The 20,094-nt window shown below is 39.5% G+C and overlaps 1 protein-coding gene across 1 annotated transcript in view; it reads right to left on the bottom strand.

Annotated features, from left to right (window-relative positions):
• Positions 1–20,094, bottom strand: part of LOC116635650 (serine/threonine-protein kinase 38) — a 128,568-nt gene that overhangs the window by 27,859 nt on the left and 80,615 nt on the right. The window lies entirely within an intron of this gene.

Genomic DNA, 20,094 nt, shown 5'->3' with positions numbered 1-20,094 from the left:
GACTTCAGACCTCCAGAACTATAAGGTAATAAATTTGTATTGTTTTTGTCACTCAGTCTCTGGTAATTTATAGCAGCAGAAATAGAAAATTTATACACTATGCTGATCTGAGTGCATATTACTATCAGTACACTATAATTTTAAAAGTGTTCATGTAAATTGTTTGGAGATGGACAAGAGTCCATTTGATAGTGTTTCTGTAATAATAATTAGACAATCATAACAACTAAGATCATGAAACTCTAAATAACTACTTATTGGTGGTAGCAACTGTAAATCCAACTTCTTTTTTTTAAGTAATCTCTACAGTCAACATGGGGCTTGACTGAACTCAAAACTCCAAGACCAAGAGTCGCACGCTCTACAGACTGAGCCTGCCTGGTGCCCCTAACTACAAATCTTTATAATGAGTAATATATGTTGATCAACAATGAAAAACACATATTTAGGGACACCTGGGTGGCTCAGTCAGTTAAGCGTCTGCCTTCGGCTCAGGTCATGATCCCAGGGTCCTGGGATCAAGCCCCTCATCGGGCTCCCTGCTCGGCGGGGAGCCTGCTTCCCCCTCTGCCTGCTACTCCCCCTGCTCGTGCTCTCTGGCAAATTAAAAAAAAATCTTAAAATATATATATATTAAATATAAATATAAAAAATAAAAAATAAATTTATATATTTTATATATATCCCCTACTAAACTAGGCATTGCACTACACACTGAGGATATAGCAGTCAGCAAGACAGAAATGGCCCCCTTCTAGCAGGGGAGGCAGACATATATACTTCATTAGAATCATGGTAGGTGTTATGAGAATATATTATAGGGAGTGAGCCTAACCTAGTCTGGGTGGTCAGATGGGACTCATCTAGGAATGATGTTTAAGCGGGGACCTAAAAGATGACTTGGAATTGGCCAAGAGGGAAGAGGAAGGAGGGGAAAAGAATGTCTCAGAGAGCTAGAACACCACATGCAAAAGCCCAAAGGCAGTAAAGACTTCAAGGCAGTTGAAGAACTAAAAATAAAAACAGTGGAGACTTTTCAATTCAAGATAGCTGAGATCTTCCCCATACCACTTCTCTCAAAAATAATAAGAAGGAAAAAGAAAAATACAGGTTCCATCTTTATTGAACTGGTAGTTGAACTGGTAGTCACCCCAAACCACAATACATGAAAATTGAAAATGGATTGAGGGTGGTGAAGGACTTAGCAGACTCAAGGAAAGTCAAGCCTAAGTGGTTGGAGAAGGAGAAACCAAGGAGAAGCAAGGCAGGTCACCCTGAGGAGCCCTGGAAAGACTCACGAACTAGAAGTAAAGTGCAGAGGGAAGTTAGAGTGGAGGTGGGAGGAGTGTAATGCTGAAAAGGGAGATTTGTTTGAAAATCTGTTTAATACGTGGACAGATCCCGACGTCCCCACTCCACCTGATATAATCAGGCTACTGCTTTTACCTCTGCAGGAAACGGGAAATGTCACCTCTAGAGAAAGTAAACCAAAGGAGTTCTAGATGTGGCAACACGAGGCATAGATCAGAGTGAGAGTGAGATATCTGACTGAAAAAAGAGGAATTAAGTCTGAAACTGAAAATGAGGCTTTTTCTGCTTCTTCTGCTCAGACATAGAACTTTGCCACCAAGTTCTACTTCCAGCAAAGAATAAAGGGTACTTCTCAGGAAAAAAATGAACCATGCCAGAAAAAAGAGCCACAGATACTGACATTTGGGGGTCCCCAAAGGAAAAGCCTTCAATTAGCAAGACTCAAACACACACTCAGGGCCTCTGCTCAGCTTTTAGGACTTCACTCTTAAAATTTGAATGGATAAAAATCACCAGATACCAGAGGGAAAACTTTAACATGAAAAAGTAAAAAACCTCCAACATGTAAGAATCAGGGAGAGAAAAGGAATCACAAAAAACAGAGACAATGCAGGGAGCATAAAAATACTTCAAAGAGACACGTGGGTGGCTCAGTTGGTTAAGCTAAGCGTTTGCCTTCTCCTCAGGTCATGATCCCAGGGTCCTGGGATCAAGCCCCATGTGGGCTCCTTGCTCAGCAGGGAGCCTGCTTCTCCCTCTGCCTGCCACTCCCCACTGCTTGTGCACTCTCTCTCTGACAAATAAATAAAATCTTTAAAAAAATACTTCAAAGAAATTATAGTATCATCAGAAAATCATTTTATCTGTGAAACAAGAACAGGATGCTAAAAGAAGAAATAGTCTAAGAGCAAGGAAGAGCAGTTGAAAATTACAAATACTGGGCGCCTGGGTGGCTCAGTTGGTTAAGCGACTGCCTTCGGCTCAGGTCATGATCCTGGAGTCCCTGGATCGAGTCCCGCATCGGGCTCCCTGCTCGGCGGGGAGCCTGCTTCTCCCTCTGACCCTCCCCCTTCTCATGTGCTCTCTCTCTCTCATTCTCTCTGTCTCAAATAAATAAATAAAATCTTTAAAAAAAAAAATTAAAAAAAAAAATTACAAATACTAAAATTCATTAAAATTCAGTAAAAAATTATATATTGAACGATAAAGACAAAGAAATCCTCTGAAATAGAATGAACTTGGAAATTGACACAAGTCAGAAAAAGTCATGAGGACATTCTACAAAAATAACTGGCTGATCTTTTTTAAAAAATTAGTCTTATAAGGAGATAAAATGGTACGCAGATGGAGGGCATTGCAAAGGCTAAAGAAATAAAACAACCAAATGCAATGTGTGAACTTTGGATCCTGGCTTTAAAAAAAAAAAAAGAAAAACTGCTATAAAAAATGGTATTGAGGAATTATTGTTACTTTTCCTGGACACAATAATGCTATTACAGGCATACAGGGATTGTCCTTTTTAGGAGTTGCATTTTAAAATATTTGGGGGTGTAATATCATGTTATCTACCACTTTCAAATAGGTCAGCAAAACAGTTAAATAAATAGATAAAGCAAATATGGGGAAATGTTGACAATTGTTTAATCTAAATAGTGGATATACTGGTGTTGATCATACTATTCTCTCAACTTTGAAATTTTTCATAATAAATTGTTATAAAAATAAAGTACATATGTCAAAATGCTGATTACTGTTGCATCTAAGTAGCGGTTATATCCGTGTTGAATATACATATCCTCAATTTTTCATTATGTTTGAAATTTTTCATAATAAAAACTTAGGGATAAAAGTCATGAGAGTGATCTAAAATTTTATAGACCTTTATGTTAATTCTGTAAGAATTGTGGCCTCTTTTGTTGTTGTTGTGTGAGTGTGTTCTTTTACCGCACAACATATTTTTTTAAATGTTTTATTTAAATTCAATTTAGTTAACGTAGTGTATTATTAGTCTCAGGAGTAGAAGTTAGTGATTCATCAGTTGCATATAACACCCAGTGCTCATTACATCAAGGAGGCTCATTAAGCCCTCCTTAATGCCCATCACCCAGTTACATCCCCCCACCCACCTCCCCTCCAGCAACCCTCAGTTTGTTTCCTCTTATGGTTTCCCACCCTCTCTGTTTTTATCTTACTTGATTTTTCCTTCCCTTTCCCTGCGTTCACCTGTTTTGTTTCTTAAAATCATATGGTATTTGTCTTTGTCTGATTTATTTCGCTTAGCATAATGCCCTCTAGTTCCATCCACATCATTGCAAATGGCAATATTTCATTCTTTTTGATGGCTGAGTAATATTCCTTTGTATACATACACCACATCTTCTTTATCCATTCATCAGTTGATGGACATCTGGGCTCTTTCCATCCTTTGGCTATTGTGGACATTGCTGCTATAAACATTGGGTTGCATGTGCCCCTTTGAATCACTATGTTTGTATCCTTTGGATAAATACCTAGAAATGCAATTGCTGGGTCATAGGGTAATTCTATTTTTAACTTTCTGAGGAACTTCCATACTGTTTTCCAGAGTGGCTGTACCAGCTTGCATTCCCACCAACAGTGTAGGAGGGTTCCCCTTTCTCTGCATCCTTGCCAACATCTGTTCTTTCCTGACTTCTTAATTTTAGCCACTCTGACTGGTGTGAGGTGGTGTCTCATTGAAGTTTTGATTTGTATTTCCCTGATGCAGAGTGATTTTGAGCATTTTTTCATGTGTCTGTTAGCTATTTGTATGTCTTCTTTGGAGAAATGTCTGTTCATGTCTTCTGCCCATTTCTTGACTGGATTTTTTTGGTTTTTTGGGTGTTGAATATATATATATATATATAAAAAGAACTGATAAGTTCTTTATAGATTTTCAATACTAGCCCTTTATCTGATATGTCATTTGCGAATATCTTCTCCCATTCTGTAGGTTTCCTTTTAGTTTTGTTGACTGTTTCCTTTGCTGTGCAAAAGCTTTTTATCTTAATGAAGTCCCCCTTTTTTTTTTTTAAAGCCAGGATCCAAAGTTCACACATTGCATTTTTTATAGCAGTTTTTCTTTTTTTTTTTTTTAAAGCCAGGATCCAAAGTTCACACATTGCATTTGGTTGTTTTATTTCTTTAGCCTTTGCAATTGGGACATTTTTGCTTTTGTTTCCCTTCAGTTGTGGCCTCTTTCGAAAATAGTTCAAAATAGAATGAAGCAGTCAATACATTGGCTGAATCCAGTCAAATGAGGTAGCTATTGGGGCACTTGGGTGGCTTAATCATTAAGTGCCTACCTTTAGCTCAGGTCACGATCCCAGGGTTCTGGGATGGAGCCCCACATCGGGCTCCCTGCTCAGCGGGAGGCCTGCTTCTCCCTCTCCCACTCCCCCTGCTTGTGTTCCCTCTCTCGCTGTCTCTCTCTGTGTCAAATAAATATTTTTTTAAAAAGTGAGGTAGTGGGTGCCTGGGTGGCTCAGTCATTAAGCATCTGCCTTCGGCTCAGGTCATGATCCCGGGGTCCTGGGATCGAGGCCCGCATCGGGCTCCCTGCTCCGCGGGAAGCCTGCTTCTCCCTCTCCCACTCCCCCAGCTTGTGTTCCCTCTCTCACTATCTCTCTGTCAAATAAATAAATTTAAAAAATCTTTAAAAAAAAAAAAAAGTGAGGTAGCTATCATAAGTCCTAATCAGATTGAAAATTAGTTAATGATATAACTGAAATCCTCCTTAGTTTTAGTGAAAGAGTTTGGGTGTATAAAGGTCAAGTGAAATCAAACCTATATTTGGGATATCCAAGAGAATTTGGCATATAACAGAACTAACAATCACTCATATTTATAAGTTTATTAGGCTTACAATGAATGCACAAGTACTTGGAAAGGCTTGTCAGTCAGACAATTAAGGTATGTAAAAAAGAATTAAAATATTTTAAATGTATGTGATTTGAAAAGATTTATATTTAGTTAAGCGGCAATAGCCTCTATTCAATCAACTGCTAAAATTTGCTAGACTTTTAACTACAGTAATAAAATGTATCAGCTGAAATATTATAATTTTCTTTTTATTCTTCTTTTAACAGCTTAGGGAGATTAATTTCTGAATAGTATTTTTATGTGGTTGAAAACCATCTTTGAAGTTGTTAAAAGTCAAACATATTGACAAAAGAAGAAAAAGATAAGACTAGAGGATCTAGAAAGTACAATATCTGAATAATAGGAATTGCAGGGGTGGAAGAGAGAAAAACACTGAGAAGGGAAGGGCTCATCAAAAGAAAGAAGTAGGGGCGCCTGGGTGGCTCAGTCGTTAAGCGTCTGCCTTCTGCTCAGGTCATGATCCCAGGGTCCTGGGATCGAGCCCCGCATGGAGCCCCGCATGGAGCCCCGCATGGAGCCCCGCATGGAGCCCCGCATCGGGCTCCCTGCTCTGCGGGAAGCCTGCTTCTCCCTCTCCCACTCCCCCTGCTTGTGTTCCCTCTCTAGCTGTGTCTCTCTCTGTCAAATAAATAAATAAAATCTTAAAAAAAAAAAAAAAGAAAGAAAAGTAAACTAATAGTGATGAAAGCAGGGATTTGGGGGGAGGAAGAAGATTTTTGTAATAAATTTTTTTTTAAAGATTTTATTTGTTTATTTGACAGAGAGAGACACAGCGAGAGAGGGAACACAAGCAGGGGGAGTGGGAGAGGAAGAAGCAGGCCTCCCACTGAGCAGGGAGCCCCACGTGGGGCCAATCCCAGGACCCTGGGATCATGACCTGAGCCGAAGGTAGACACCTAACGACTGAGCCACCCAGGCGCCCCTGTAATAAATTATTTAGCAGTGACTGGTTTCTAAATTATGTGCCTGGATTAGTTTTAAAAAATAAAAAATAATTTAAAAAAAAGAACCAAAGCGGGGCGCCTGGGTGGCTCAGTTGGTTAAGCGACTGCCTTCGGCTCAGGTCATGATCCTGGAGTCCCGGGATCGAGTCCCGCCTCGGGCTCCCTGCTCAGCAGGGAGTCTGCTTCTCCCTCTGACCCTCCCCCCCTCATGCTCTCTCTATCTCATTCTCTCTCTCAAATAAATAAATAAAATCTTAAAAAAAAAAAAGCAGCAGCAGCAAAGCAAAAGAAAGCCAGTGTGATTGAAGAATAATGGGTAAGTAGCCCCCAAAAGGAAAGATATAGAGGCAGAAGCCAAATCATGAAGGGCCTTATATGCCCTGCTAAGGGATTTAGATTTTATCTTAAAAGAAGTGAGATGGGGCACCTGGATGGCTCAGCCTCCAACTCTTGATTTTGGCTCAGGTCATAATCTCAGGGTCATGAGACTGAGCCCCATGTGCGGCTCCACGTTGGACATGGAGCCTGCTTGAGATTCTCTATCCCTCTTTCCCTGCCCCTCCCCTGCTCACTCTCTCTCGAAAAAAAATAATAATAATAAAAATAAAAGAAGTGAGACGCTATTTGAGGAATTTAAATAAGGGAATGACAGGACCAGATTTCTATTTTAAAAGACCACTCTGGCTACTGAATGGAGGGGGTTTGCAAGCAGGCAAGAGATGACTATATTTCAGTAATCCGCTAGGGTGGTTAACAGTGGAAATGGAGAGAAGTAGACTGAAGAAGTAGAATTGATTGATTAGAAAACAGGATGAGGGGTGCCTGGGTGGCTCAGTCACTTAAGCTTCTGCCTTCGGCTCAGGTCATGATCTCAGGGTCCTGGGATCGATCCCTGCAGTAGGCTCTCTGCTCAGCCGGGGGTCCGCTTCTCCCTCTCACTCTGCCTCTGTACTCTCTCTCAAATAAATAAACTCTTTAAAAAAAATTTAGAGGGGCGCCTGGGTGGCTCAGTCGTTAAGCGTCTGCCTTCGGCTCAGGTCACGATCCCAGGGTTCTGGGACGGAGCCCCGCATTGGGCTCCCTGCTCAGCGGGAAGCCTGCTTCTCCCTCTCCCACTCCCCCTGCTTGTGTTCCCTCTCTCGCTGTGTCTCTCTCTGTCAAATAAATAAATAAAATCTTTAGAAAAAAAAAAATTTAGAAAACAGGATGATAGGGAGATGCCCAAGTTTTTGTTGAGCAAATAAGTGGATTATGGTGGCATTACTAAACCAGAGAACTCCAGCATAGAATTAATATTTTGCTTTGTTTGGTGGTAGGTTTTATTTGGGAGAGGGGTGTTGGTGACATGAAATGCTAAGTTGGATATATTCAATGCTGTCTCTGAAAATCATTCAAGTAAAGATGTTAAGTGAGCATTTGCCAAGACAAATTTGGAGTTCAGAAGAGATATCAGGGCTGGAAATTTGAATTTGTGAGTCATTATCCTAGAGAAGATGAAAAATGCTGTGTAAGTGAAAAGAACACCCTTATGTTCAATCACTAAAGAAATATTTACTAAACTCCTACTATGTGCTAGGCACTGTGGTAGGTACAATTGTGAGCAAAACCTTTATGGTACAGGATATATAAGTGGATTCCACTGTGGGCAGTACCAGTCCCTACAGGGTGTTGTTGAAATCATTGTCACATATTTGTATAGTGGTATTAACAGGGGGTTATATTCAGATTTAACAGGTTCAGTCAGGTACCATAGACCTACTCCAATGCCTGCCAAGATCCTGCCCACAAAAAAACTGTCCTACAACCTATATGCTATATTTGTACTGCTCCTCTGGATATTCATGTAGGTTAAAAAAAGCCATGTATAATTATGGATTATTATCCATACTTAGAACTTAAGTCTGTTTCACATATAAATCCAAAGATTTTTTGCATGGGTTTTATATACACTGGATTTTCTAAGAATGCATTACAGCATAAATTCAGAGAAATCAAAAGAAACATACTTTAATTGTTGTTTTTCTGATCTTTACCAAAATTTGTTTACTATATCAGAATACCAAATCATAGACTACAACACCACACATGGTAATCGAGTTCCTAATGTAACATACCTTATCAGACTATATTTGTGGCTGTCACATTCCCAGTGATTCTATGTATAGGTGCAACCAAATGACTACTTAATTGAGTCTTCTATTGTATTACGTCTGAGTAGTGTTACTGAAATACATATTATTTTATGGTAACTGCTATTGTAAATTACTTTCCTTTCATTCTCCTCTATGAGAAGGGTATTATATAGATTTTTTAAAAATTGGATTTGTACATAGTTCCTATTAACCATACATGTCATTCCAGGAGAGAAGACAAGGTATGACAACAGAATTGTTTTAAAAAGTAACTTTCAGGGATGCCTGGGTGGCTCAGTCGGTTAAGCATCTGACTTTGGCTCAGGTCATGATCCCAGGGTCCTGGGATCGAGCCCCACATCGGGCTCCCTGCTCAGCAGAGAGCCTACTTCTCCCTCTCCCTCTGCCTGCCACTCTCCCTGCTTGTGCTCTCTTGCTCTCTGACAAATAAATAAATGAAATCTTTTAAAAAATAAAATAAATCAATAAAAATTAAAAAGTGACTTTCAAAGTGTTCTAAGTCCCTTACATTATCCCAGAAGAGGTAAAAGTACAACTATAAATTTATGTTATACTTAGGAAGTTCTACTTTTTATATGATATAAAATTAGATCTATATCAATAGCTTCATGAGACTGGGACAGTAATGACAGTGTGCTAGCTCCAACCTGGACCTGAAGGGGCCTAGTGTGTGTCTCTGTTTGCCGTTTTGTACTTCTTGCCATCTCCAGGAGAGCTTTCCCTGGGTAGCTGCTGCCCCTCAAACTGAGCACCAGAAAGAATGCAAAACAGAAGCCAGCAAAATGTCAATAGGCTAGAATTAGGGATTCTTCCCCCTCCCTTTTCCCAAAGAAAGGGAATTAGAGATTCTTTATTCTACTCCTTATTTTCCAAATTTTCTAAATGAGCATAAATTACTTTTCATACTCAGAAGATGGAAAGGTTACTAAAGAAATAAAATCATTAACTCTCCTTGCAGCAGAGTAACGCATATTTGTATTTCTCCTAAGACATGAATTTATTAGAGTGCACACAGTAGGCAATAAACATTTGTTGATGAAAAAAGGAACCCTCTTAACTCATCTCTCCTGGGAGAGTCTTCTTTGTTCTTGTCTTTCTCTCCCTTCTAAGACCAGCTTCCTCCTTTTCTCCACTTCCAGTTTTTCTCTCCCTCTCTGACTCCTCCTTCTCCTTCCCTATTTTTTAAAATAATTTATTCTCTATATTGTCCCAGCATTTTATAATCTTTTTTTTTTTTTTGAGAGAGAGAGAGAGAGCATGCATGCACCAGCGGGGTGGGGGAGGGGCAGAGGGAGAGAGAATCCACAAGCAGACTCCCTGGCTGAGCACGGAGCCTGACTCAGGGCTCCATCTCACAACCCTGAGATTATGCCCTGAGCCGAAATCAAGAGTCAGATGCTTCACTGACTGAGCCACCCAGGTGCCTCCTTCCCTAATTGTTCTTAGTCATTCTTCTTTTCCTTCTCTCTAGCTCTAAGTTTTCTTCCCATGTTTCTCTCCTTTTCTTCCCTTTTTTTCTCTTTAACTTAATATTGCCTCCCACTTTCTTTCTTCTCTCCTCCTTCCATGGGAATTCTACCTCTTAGCTAGCCATAATACTTATAATGTTTATTGAAAGTTCATTATTTACAGAAATGTATCCTGTTTTTAGTGTTAATTTTTAAATGTAAAAATAGATCTATACTTGTGCTTAATTTTTTAAGGATTATTCTAATGACACATTAACAGCTAAATTAAGTTGCTTTTTAATTATGCATGATTCTTTCTTGACTTTTCAGTGATCTGTGATCCTAGATGAAAGCTTCACTACCTCAATTTATACCTCTCCAACGAAAAGGACTGTCCTCCAGTGACCTTCAGGTCCTGGAAATCCTGCTTATTTGGACAGACAATATTTACACACATAACCAAGGTCATCTTTAAGAAGCTTTTGGAGCCCAGGCCAAATTCCACCTCCTGACACACGTCCCTATATATATTTCTACCCAGGTAGAATCAGGTTACAATGAGCATTACAGGCAAACTCAGAAGGAAAAATAAATTACAACCATGGGCTGATCACTCATCCTCTTTGGACCTTAGTTTCCTTCTTAACAATTGAAAAACCTGACACTGATGATTTCTAAGGCCCCTTCCACATTTGGCATTTCATGACTGAATCCCAAACAATGAAATTTCTAAAACAGAAACATGAAACCCAAGGGGTGGGATTTTCTCAGTAATCCCAGAATTTCAAAGCTAAAATGGTTCCATGGAGTTCACCTAATGTGACCTAAAAAAACTTCATCTCTTTTTTTTTTTTTTTAAGATTTTATTTATTTATTTGACAGAGAGAGACACAGCAAGAGAGGGAACACAAGCAGGGGGAGTGGGAGAGGGAGAAGCAGGCTCCTCACTGAGCAGGGAGCCCAATGCGGGGCTCGATCCCAGGACCCTGGGATCATGACCTGAGCTGAAGGCAGACGCCTAACGACTGAGCCACCCAGGCGCCCCTAACTTCATCTCTTTGAGCCTTGATTTCTGTATCTGTAACATGGGACTAATAAACCCTGTCTTGCCAGGCTGCTAGGAGAATTAGAGCTACTATCTGCCTACTTGTGAAAAACAAGACAACAGGCCCAAAATGGAATTGCTTATGCTAAGTTCCATGTCACCAAATGGAGACTTAATTATAGGTTTGGCTCTCTCAGGAATGGAATCTTAAACCAGTCAATCAGGAATCACGGATCAGCACTAGTGAGGTAATCTGCCTAATAGAGCCCCCTGAAACCCACTCAAGGAAAGTAACTTTGCAACAACCAACCTGTTGTTTTGCCTAGTAATAACTTCCTTGTTCCTCCTCCTTTCTGCCTGTAAGTCTTTCATTTTTACAACTCCTCAGAGCTCCTCTCTACTAGAAAATAAACTCTTAATTTTTTAATTTATGTATATTTATTGAAGACTAACTGACATACAATACTGTATTAGTTTCCAGTGTATAAGACAGTGATTCAATATTTACAGACATTATGAAATAGTTACCCCAGTAACTCTAGTTACTGTCACCACTGTCAACTCTAGTACCTCTGTCACCATACAAAGTTGGTATAATATTATTGACTATATTCCCTACCCTCTATGTTATATCCCCGCATCTTATTTTATAACTGGAAGATTGTACTCTTAATCCCCTTCACCAATTTCATGTGTTCCCTCCTCCCCTCTGGCAACCTTCAGTTTGTTCTCTGTATCTGTGAGTTGGCTTGTTTTGTTTGCTCATCTGTTTTGTTTCTTAGATTCCACATATGAATGAAATCATACCGTATTTGTCTCTCTCTGACTTATTTCACTTAGCATAATACTCTCTAGGTCCATCCACGTTGTTGCAAATGGCAAGATTCATTCTTTTTTATGGCTGTAAACTCTTAAAATTTTTAATGTGCCTCAGTTTATCTTTTAACACTACCCTATGGAAGGTGGTCAATAAATGGCAGCTATCATTTGATCTACAATTTCTTTTATTTTTTAAAAAAGATTTATTGATTTATTGATTTATTTGAGAGAGAGAGAGAAAGAGAGAGAACGAGTGGAGGGGAGGGTCAGAGGGAAAGGGAGAAGCAGGCTCCCCGCTGAGCAGGGAGCCCAATGCAGGGCTCGGCTCTATCCCAGGACCCCAGATCATAACCTGAGTCAAAGGCAGATGCTTAACTGACTGGGTCACTCAGGCACCCTTAAAAGCTCCTAACTTTTAGACAAAAAGAAATGAGACATAGAGCTAATGACTGACCCACAGGTGACCAGGCTGGTACCAGATGCCTGATCTCTTTAATCCCTGATCAGCCTTCTCTCATCTGACTCCTTCTCAGAGTCAATTTCTTTTTTAAGATTTTATTTATTTATTTGATAAAGACAGCGAGAGAGGGAACACAAGCAGGGGGAGTGGGAGATGGAGAAGCAGGCTTCCCGCTGAGCAGAGAGCCCAATGTGGGGCTCGATCCCAAGACCCTGGGATCATGACCTGAGCTGAAGGCAGACCCTTAATGACCAAACCACCCAGGCGCCCTCAAAGTCAATTTCTAAGTACAGGTTTCCCCCACTACCTGAAAGTAGAGCATTCTTATGAAAACTTTCATGACCCAAGATGGCATAAAGAAGAAGAAATCACCAGTAATTTATGTGGAAAAATTTTTGAGCATTCCCAGACCCAAGCAAATAACCTCTCTTAAGTTTTCCTGATACCTTAAGGACACATCTTGCTAACAAAAGCACAAAATAAATTGAGATAAAGCACAGATGCTCCCAGACACAGTTCAAAGCCATGGCACCTTGATGCCGAGATGCTGAGCGTAGTTGGGCGGGAAGAAACTTGTGCTCAGTGCACGCTGCTTCAGCGATTTGCTGCAAAAAAACGCTGAGTGCTATTTTTGCTTTTTGCCTTTTTTCTTGTAAAAAACGAAAACCCTCTTCAGATTTCTTTCAGTTGGCAAAACAGTTACTAACGTAGCTCTTTTGTAAAAGCAAAGTAGCATAACTCAAACTTTCAAAAAGCAAAGGATACTTGTATAATGTCTCCATTCCAAGGCCCAAACATCTACTAATTTTCAACATCTTAGGGCCTACCAGCATTTACAATAAAGAATAAGAGAGAATACCCCAAACTGCTATCTAAACTTAAGTGTTAAGTGCTTCCAAAACTGGGAGCAAGACAAACTTTCCTTTTTTTAATTTTTATTTAAATTCAATTAATTAACATATAATATATTATTAGTTTCAGAGGTAGAGAAGTCAGTGGTTCATCAGTCTTATATAATACCCAGTGCTGGGCGCCTAGGTGGCTCAGTCGGTTAAGCGTCTGCCTTCGGTTCAGGTCATGATCCCAGGGTCCTGGGATTGAGACCCACATTGGGCTCCCTGCTCAGCCGGGAGCCTACTTCTCCCTCTCCCGCTCCCCCTGCCTGCCACTGCCCCTGCGTGTGCTCTCTCTGTCAAATAAATAAAATCTTAAAAAAAAAAAACCCAGCGCTCATTACATCACGCGCCCTCCTTAATGTCCATCATCCAGTTACCCCATCCTCCCACCCCTACTCTCCTCCAGCAACCCTCAGTTTGTTTCCTATGCTTAAGAGTCTCTTATGGTTTGTCTCCCTCTCTTATTTAATCCTATTTTATTTTTTCCCTCTCTTCCCTATAATCCTCTGTTTTGTTTCTTAAAATCCACATATGAGTGAGATCATATAATTGTCTTTCTCTAATTGACTTATTTCGCTTAGCATAATACCCTCTACTTCCATCCACATCGTCACAAATGGCAATATTTCATTTTTTTGATGGCTGAGTAGTATTCCAAAGACGAACTTTCTGAAATTGCTCTCTTCAACCTTGTTTGTATGTTGCTATCATGTGATTAAAAAAGAGTGGTTGGGGGCACCTGGCTGGCTCAGTCGAAACAGCATGTGACCCTTGATCTCAGGGTTGTGAGTTCAAGCCCTACTTTGGGCTTACGTTTAAAAAAAAATAATCAAAGAGTGGCTGAGGAAGGGCTGAGTTAGTAATTTCCTGTAATTCCTTCAGCCAGGGGAGTGTGTGTGTGTGCGTGCGTGCATGCATGCAACCCTTAAAAATAAGAATCTACGAGGGCAATTACTTACTGCACCATTAAAAACTGCACTAGAAAGCACACATCAGATAGAGAACCAAATGCCCTCTTAAGAAAAGATGTTAAGGAGAGGTGGGTGAGGGAGGTTGGGTAACTGGGTGACTGGTATTAAGAAGAGCACTTGATGTAATGAGCACTGAGTGTTATATGCAACTGATGAATCACTAAATTCTACCCCTGAAACTAATAATACACTATATGTTAACTAAATTGAATTTAAAGAAAAATTTCAAATTAAAAAAAAAAGAAAAGATGTTAAATTCTCTTTAAAAGTAACTCAACTGTTACCAATGATTATGGATAAAAAGAGAAAATACCGAAACTATTTTGTCATCATAACATGGTTTATTTTCGGGACGCCTGGGTGGCTCAGTCGTTGAGCGTCTGCCTCCAGCTCAGGTCATGATCCCAGGGTCCTAGGATTCCCCGCATCGGGGGCTCCATGCTCCGCGGGGAGTCTGCTTCTCCCTCTCCCCGCCCCCCCCCACCCGCTTGTGTTCCCTCTCTTGCTGTGTCTCTCTCTGTCAAATAAATAGATGAAATCTTCAAAAAAAAAAAAGTTTATTTTCACTCAAACTGCATGTTAAGGAAAGCAGTATATTTGATACATTAAGGAGGACAACTTTATCTCATAAAAAAGTCTTTGGGTGTTCCTTTTAAAGATAATATTTGTTTGGATGGGAATGTTTGTATATGACGTTAAGAGTCAATACTTCAATAAAAAATTGTTTTAAGTAAAAAAATAACATTAATACTAATAGTACCTTGAATTTCTCTAGTGCTTTGAGATTATATACTTTTGCATACATTTTGACTATGTTTTCTTCCTCATAACAACCTCAAGGCAAAGGTGGGTCAGTTATCATGTTACAAATTAGGAAACCCAAGCTTATGCATGACTTGCTCAGCCAGTAACTGGTGGAATGGCCTGAAACTGAGGTCATCTGGCTCTTTTTCCAATGTTTTCTTTCACTACGTCATACTGCCTTATGAATCTGATATCACTTCATGTTTTTGTACTTCCTTTTTCGTGTAGTTTGCACATTCACAAACACAGATGTGCTTCCAAGTTGCATCATAACTCTAAATAAACAAGAACACTTTGGGCCCTTGGTTAACAAGCAGAAGAAACCTTTCTGAATCTACCTAGTTCCTATTTATCTTACTGTCTGTTTTTCTTTTTTTTTTAAGATTTTATTTATTTATTTGAGAGAGAGAGAGAGATTGTGTGTGTGTGTGTGTGTGCATGAGGGGGGGAGGAGCAAAAGGAGAGGGAGAAGTAGGCTCCCCACTGAGCAAGGAGCCCAATATGGTATTCGATCCCAGGACCCTGGGATCACGACCTGAGCCAAAGGCAGATGCTTAATCAACTGAGCCACCCAGGTTTCCCTGTTTGTTTTTCATTATAAAGTTTCCCAAGGAGTGGAGGTAAGGGGCCAGGACACATGCTTTGGTAAACAGATTTTGCCTTATATCAGTTACTGAACGTTTGGGGAAAGGAGGAGGTAGGATTTGAGTAAGATAAGAGAATCTCTTGGTTTTCTATGGTGCCTCAATGGGTAACTAGAGTCTATTTTGCAAGCCTAAAGTTTACTGGTTCAAACCCTAGTTTGAAGAATGTATATTTTGGGGCCTTGTTTGTTTTCTTTTTCAGATGCAGTTCATTTAAAACTCATATGAAGTTGGGGCGCCTGGGTGGCTCAGTCGTTAAGCGGCTGCCTTCGGCTCAGGTCATGATCCCAGAGTCCTAGGATCGAGCCCCACATCAGGCTACCTGCTCCGCGGGAAGCCTGCTTCTCCCTCTCCCACTCCCCCTGCTTGTGTTCCCTCTCTCGCTGTGTCTCTCTCTGTCAAATAAATAAAATCTTTAAAAAAAAAAAAAAAAACTCGTATGAAGTTAAAAAAAATATTCCCAGCATTCTCCATACTGGGTTCAAGAATGAGACTTTTGTGTTCATAAACAGAAGCAATGTGTGTTGACAGAGCTGGTGCATAGGATTTGGAAGGTCAGAGTCTGTTTGTAAACTGTAACAGGAATAATGAGAGATAAACATATTATCAGTTTACACCCAGCCTCTGCTGAAGCCCCAGGTTAACATATTTCTACATTTTCTGACTCCTCCATTCTGACTCCCAGCAGTACTTCTATTTACAGAGGTTTATTTGATTCTTGAATCTCAAGCTGAGCATTCTATGTCCTTTTAAAAAGTCATAGAATTCTGAGATGAATTGTCCTCACATGTGGGTGGGTAAGGGAGGGAGCTCTTGCCCTTGGCAAAGTCTCTAATGGGTAATGTTATAGATTACTCTCCTGACCATTACTGGAATTTAACCATTAAGTTTCTTTCTTTTTTTTTTTTTATTTATTTGACAGAGTGAGATACAGCAGGAGAGAGAGCACAAGCAGGGGGAGCAGGAGAGGGAGAAGCAGGCTCCCCGCCGAGCAGGGAGCCCGATGCAGGGCTCGATCCCAGGACCCTGGGATCACGACCTGAGCCGAAGGCATACGCTTAACAACTGAGCCACCCAGGCACCCCACCATTAAGTTTCAAGAAATTGTTCCTTATCTTTCATCATTCCATTCACCTTTTCTCTAACATTCAAAATACACTCTACTACCTACTTGTCCATTACCTTCTAAAAGAAGACAATATCTAAATAAAATTCAAAAGTGTATTACAATGTGGACTGTCTTTCAAAGGATTTGGGGTTTTTTAAAGCATTTTTCTTTTAAAAATAATTTCACCTTAATAATGTTCCAGGAAACCAAATGGATACATTTGCAAATAGCTAGGTGTGGAGAAAATATATTTCAGCTCTTGGGTAGGACTAGCCTGTCCCTCCAACCTTTTTTTAAATCTCTTCATCATAAAATAAAACACAGAAACAGAAGACACTATAAAGGAAATGTTCACCTTAATAAATTATTCTAAGGCAAACACCCTTGTAACTAACCATCACCAGGTCAAGAAACAGAACTTTGCTACCTCCCCTTAGAAGTTCCTTCCAAGTAAGTGTCCCTTCTCAATCACTCCCTGCCATCACCATCTTGTAAGTTACCATGATCCTAACCTTTATAGTATCACCTTCACTTTTTTTCTTTAATGGTTTCTCCACCCAAATGTTCACCCCAGACAGTATAGTCTCCCCGCAACACATACAACACACTTAAAAATTTGGTTGAAATCTTTTAAGTCATTTTTTTTTTTTTCAACTTAACGGTTTATCGCTTGAAAAAATGGAGACCCTTTGAGTTGTAGAGTTTCCCTGTCAGGACTTTGCAGATTGCATGATCATGGCACAGTTCAACATATTCCTGTGTTTCCTACAAACTGGCAGCTGGATCTCAAGTCTGCATCAGATCTAGGTTCGATCTCTTTAGCAGCGTTTTAAGTGGTGGTGTGGTCTTCCCTCAGGAGGTACAAAACGTCCAGCTCTCTTTTTATGATCTTAGGAGCTGCTGAGGCATAATGCCTATACCTATTAATTCACAGGGAGTTAAAAAACTGGGATATTCTATCATTTCTCTTTTACTTAATAGTGGAATACTTTATCTAGATTCACTTCCCCTTATCTCTTATTTGATTACCCAAATAACCAAACTTAACTTTTGAAAGTTCCTTTAGAGGAGAAATCCCGCAATCGTTATCTACATAATTCTCTTAGGATCCTATACCTTTGGATTGTGCTATGTGTTTGTTGAATTTGCAGATGAGACATTATAAATGAGACTATAAGGTTCACTGAAGTTGTATTTAAGCAGATGTATATTAATAAAGATCCAGTAGCAAATTCTAGCCACTAGAAACTTAAAATTCATGATCCTCTGGTTGATTGTGTTTTCAAGATCCAGTCTTTGTTTCCAGCTGGTCACTAGCCTTTGCGGCTTTCATGAAGTGATTGTTAACAAAGGTGAACTGATAGAGTAAAGGAAAAAGGATTCTTGTGAATCTATTTTGCAGGGTTCCAGCCCCCCTCTAGAAAGTCAGAAATTAAATAGTTATTTACATCTATATTTGAGCACAATTTTGGACTTCCAAATGAAAGTGATTAGTCTTTCAAAAAGTCTCATTTTACACGTCTGCAGTGATCTAGAAATCATATAACCTAAATCATTTAGTTTTAAAAAAATGCAAATATAGGGGTGCCTGGGTGGCTCAGTCGTTAAGCATCTGCCTTAGGCTCAGGTCATGATCCCAGGGATCCTCTTCTCCCTCTCCCACTCCCCCTGCTTGTGTTCCCTCTCTAGCTGTGTCTCACTCTGTCAAATAAATAAATAAAATCTTTTTTAAAAATGCAAATATAATTGAGAGTTCAGAAATCTTGGAATTTTTGCATTGTTTTTACATTTACTACATATGATGTAGAAAGGATAATTAGTTTCTTATTCAATAACTGATACCAGCTACTACTTTAAAAATATTTTCATTCTAAGATGGAGTTGTTTGGTGTTGACAGCTGAAGGCATTTAAGGTGCCTCGTGGAAGCTCTCAGGAGTTCACCTGGAAGCAATTAGGGAGAATTGCCATATGCTCAGTGGGTGCTGAACAAGAATTTGGGGGTCAGATGATCCAGGTTCTCAGCCCACCAGCACCACTCTGTAGTTTAATGACCTTAGATACTTGTTTATGTCTTGTTTTCCTCATGTCTAAATCTGAGTAATAAAATCTATCCCCCAGGGTTGTTGAGAAGTTTAAGTGATGTGAAATATTGGAAAAGGTGCTTTGTAATATTTGCTGGTAGTAGACAGCATATTCAAGGAGACTTAACACAGTTAATTGGATGAACTGTATTGCCTTTTGAATTAGCCATTATGGCAATGGAAAATTCCAGGTCTGCCAATTTGACATTAGAAAGGGTTTCAGCTTCAGATACAAATGCATCTGAGATTCAGGTTTGGAGAGGCATTAACTTACAAATGAATGATAAAAATCAGCATACACCAGTGCTTTCTATGAATATATATTCCTCATACTTCATCTCCTTGGTGTCTACCCCCCAAAATTGCTAGATCTGATATGCTATTCATTACATGAAAGTAGAGACAAAGAACAATTTAGTCTTAACTATTAATTAAAAGACACAGTCATTAGCCTGATTGTCTGATCTTTGTGCCAGATTTTTGTGTTACAAATCTGCACAGAGAAAACTTTCCAGAAAGGAAGAATTTACTTCAAGAACTATCCTGCAGGAATATCAAGAAGGTTTTCTTCCTTTCCTTCTTTTCTGCCCTCAGGCATAACATTGTACTTTACAGAAATGGAAATAAAGGTATTAGTTTGAACAATCCTCTGGGTTACTTTGATGTAAAGTTTGGATCCTAAGATCCTCGAAGACCTCTAAAAGTCAAATTATAATGAAAAAAATGTATAGCTTCAGTTTTTAAAGTTAAAGTTGTTGACCCTGATAACGCAGTTTTGCTCTACAAGTATCCAGCAACCATTTGCAACCTATTAGAATGAGAGTCAAAACAATTTCCTCATATTCCTTCCACTTCAACTCTAATCCTAATCTTTGGCCTCAAATTAGTTTCTAGAGACTTTTGTAACAAAAAAAAGTTGACTCAGAATTTAAGAAATCATGCTATTAATTTACATGGTTTTCAACAAAATTTTTTAAAGATTTTATTTTTATTTATGAGAGGGGAGGGAGGAGTAGAGGGAGGACAAGTAGACTCCTCGCACCCCCCCCCCCCCCCGGCCTGAGCGGGTAACCCTACGCCGGCTCTATCCCAGGACCCTGAGATCACAACCTGAGCAGAAACTGAGTCCCACGCTTAACCCACTGAGCCACCCAGGTGCCCAGTTTTCAGCAATTTTAAAATAAAACTGTTTGCATAATAAGTATAACTTTATAACTTTTTAAAAATACAAAAGCCACTAGAAATCAGGACAATAAGGACTGATACTATTTCCTTCATGTTTTCAGCACTCGTTTTATTGGACATGGACCATACGTTAATATGTTTGTTGAAATATTTTACTCGAAACACAACCAATTTTCCAATAATTTGCTTTCGGTTGATTTAAAATTTGTAATTCAACTTTGCTATATCTACCATGTGGTTTCATTAATTCAAAGTTTGAGAAAAATGTGGGTGGTTTTTTTTTTCCTGCTTTGGTCAGAATGCAAACCCAGGATAGGGGCTTCT

This window comes from Phoca vitulina, unplaced genomic scaffold (genome assembly GCF_004348235.1).
Source record: "Phoca vitulina isolate PV1807 unplaced genomic scaffold, GSC_HSeal_1.0 scaffold11, whole genome shotgun sequence".
NCBI lineage: Eukaryota > Metazoa > Chordata > Mammalia > Carnivora > Phocidae > Phoca > Phoca vitulina.
This window is presented reverse-complemented; position numbering and strand designations above follow the sequence as displayed.